The sequence below is a fragment of the Otolemur garnettii genome, unplaced genomic scaffold, assembly GCF_000181295.1.
Source record: "Otolemur garnettii isolate 467f Iridium unplaced genomic scaffold, OtoGar3 scaffold00153, whole genome shotgun sequence".
Taxonomy (NCBI): Eukaryota; Metazoa; Chordata; class Mammalia; order Primates; family Galagidae; genus Otolemur; species Otolemur garnettii.
The window spans coordinates 3426373-3429204 of record NW_003852548.1 but is presented as its reverse complement, the minus strand read 5'-3'; positions in this window follow the sequence as shown (position 1 = coordinate 3429204).

Here is a 2832-nt window from a genome sequence, read left to right as displayed (position 1 = left end):
CGCTGCTGCCGCCACCGCCGCTCCGCGTTGGGTTCTCATCCTCTAGCTCCGGCTTCGGCTCCCCCTTCGGCTCCTGCTCCGCCTCCCGTACTGGCTCGGGTTCGGGCTCCAGCTTGAGCTCAGCCCGGCGGCCCGGACCCTCCGCCGTCTCCACCTTCCCGGCTGCGTCCACCTTCTCCGCCGTCTCCACCTTCTCGGTGGCGTCCACCTTCCCCGCCGCCTCCTCTTTCCCCTCCACCTTCGCCTCCGCCTCCACCTTCCTCTCCGCCTTCTCTGCGGTCTCTGCCGTCTCCGCCTCCTTTACCTCCTCCGCCTCCACTGGCGACGGCTCCACCCCCTGCTCGGGCGGCCACTGGGCGTGGCGGCGCGGGGGCCACTCAGACCTGGGGTGTCCCCCGCCCGGCCTGAGGGAGCGCGGTGGCTGTGGCAGCTGGACCCAAAAGGGACTTTCACTGAAGGAGGCGGCGGCGGAAACAGGCGACGCCCCCGGGAATCCTCGCCGAAGCCCCCTAGTGGAGGCCGCTTCTGTAGCCAGGCCCCGTTTCCTTTAATTCAATATTTCCCCAAACTTGCTCGTTCTCGAGAATCACGTGGGAATCGCGTTAAAATTACAGATTCCTCGGCTCCACCCGCAGGCCTACTGTATCAGAATCTCGCAGGGAGACTCTAGAACCTGCACCTCTAACTAGGGCCCGAGAGGCTCCTTATGATCAGGCAAGTTTGGGAAACACAGCTCTAATTCATTGAGGCTGGCGGGAAGGGGGGCGGGGACCGCGCAGTCTCTTTAAGTCGCTTCCAGCTCTCAGCTCCAATCGCTGCTCTGACCCCCTTCATGGTCTCCTCCCTTCTCGTCGTCCTTCCCGTGGTTAATTCGGGCTTTTCGGAGCACTGCGGGGCTGGGGGCCCAGCGGGTGCCAAATTCAGGAATGTTTCTGGGACTGCGAAATGTGAAATGTCTCCTTAGCGGGGGAGGGGAGGTAACCGTCCTCGGTAACCGTTCTGGTAACCGTCAGAAGCCCTGACAAACCGTCCTTTGGGCGGCCCAGCCTGCCCTTAACCTTGTCCAATCTCTCCTCCCACCTAGGTCCTGCCCTTCCCAAAAAGGATGAAGCTCCAGCTCTAATGCTGGGGCAGGCCTGGACCCCAGATCCAGAGGGGCGGGGCTCCCAAGACTGCTCGGCCTGAATAGGCATGTCCCCTGCCCATCTTATCTTGCTCTGCAGAGTCTGGCCTGCTCCTCACCTCCTTGTCAGGCTCCCAAGGCCACGGGTGGGTTTAAATCCTTGGCAGCTGGCCTTCTGGCCCAGCAGACGACAGGAAGCCCTGGGGACAGAATCCAGCTCTTCTCTCTAAGGCTATCCTACAGCTGGTACCTCCCCCTACAGCTGGGAGAGGGGCCTAAACCACAGTACATAGTCCTGAGACCCTTAAGCCCTAGCAGAGTCCTGGATCGGCAGCAGGTGGGAGAAGAAAGGGAGTCTGTGGAGCTTCCAGGGGGAAGAGGGACACAGGTCTGAGGGGACCCCTGTGCCAAGGGGCTGCTGGCACTGGATAGCATCACCACCATTCACTCACCAAAAGATAGAAGTCATGGAGCCTGGGGGGAGAAGTGGAAAAGGGTACTCTCCCCAGAATAACAGCCAACAAAGAGACCTAAAGATCTCTGCAGACCTGGGATTGTCTACCATTGAACAATAGCCATGATAACCTGGTTATCTTACTGATCAACATCCTGCAGAAGCCCACAAGTCCACCTGGACTCTGCCAGGCTGGCGTGTTCTGAAAGTGGAGGGCTCTGTCACCATTCACTCACCACATTTATTTGGAACCGACCCAGAGCAAGGTATTGTACTAGGAGCTGTGAACATAGCACTCAACTAAACTTACCCCAGAGCCAGAATCAGGGCTGCCTATCCAAGGCACACTAAGGAGGTGTCTAAGTCACTAGCAGAGATGAGGCACCCAAACAAACAATAAATAAATAAATATCAGAAACAGTTTGACATTTGATTTTTTAAAAAGGCGTTCTTATGGGAGAGATCAGAACTTTGTGGTACTTCCTTGCATTATGTCCTAATTGCTTATTGCTTTTGCTTTGAATCACATGTGGAGGGTGTCACCATAATCTTTAGTTGCTTAGTGCTTCTATGGGTCTGGGTTCAGTTTTGAGCAAACGTCACCATCTCTGCCTCACAAAGGCCTGACAGAATGTTGGCAAAAAGGGGCTGACCTTAGGAGAGACAGCTCCTGTCTGCAGTTGATTCACCTACGTGGTAAATACAAGTTTGACCACAAGGTGGCAAAGGAGTAAATTACAATTCCTCATTTTTTTGTATGTTTATATAAAACTATAGGTTTATATAAAAATGCTCTCTAAAAATATTTAGAGAAACCTTGTGCTCCTTCACACATTTTTTAGGTTGATATCTAAAATTTTGGATCATAAATGTCAACTGGCTGTGAATAATGTAATTTCTGACAAGTGTTAATATTCAAAAATAAAACTGTTGCATCACTATTTCACATGGATTTGGTGAAACCTAAATACTTCAGTGATTTGAGAGCCACCATCAGCTGTTTTAAAAAATTTTAACCTATATCCTTTGATAGTTAGAAACTGTTCATATTTCCTTTTTTCCCCTGAGTTCCATTCTATTCTTCCAACAGAATTTTTTGAATTCAATAATTATGTATTTTTGCACTTGAAAGGATTTTATTGATTATTCTATCATATTTCTCTGTGGCAAATACATGTATGTATTTTTCTATTTAAATGGTCTTCAAATGTTCCTATGATCATAGGCTCCAGGTGTTTTTTTTTTTTTTTTTTTT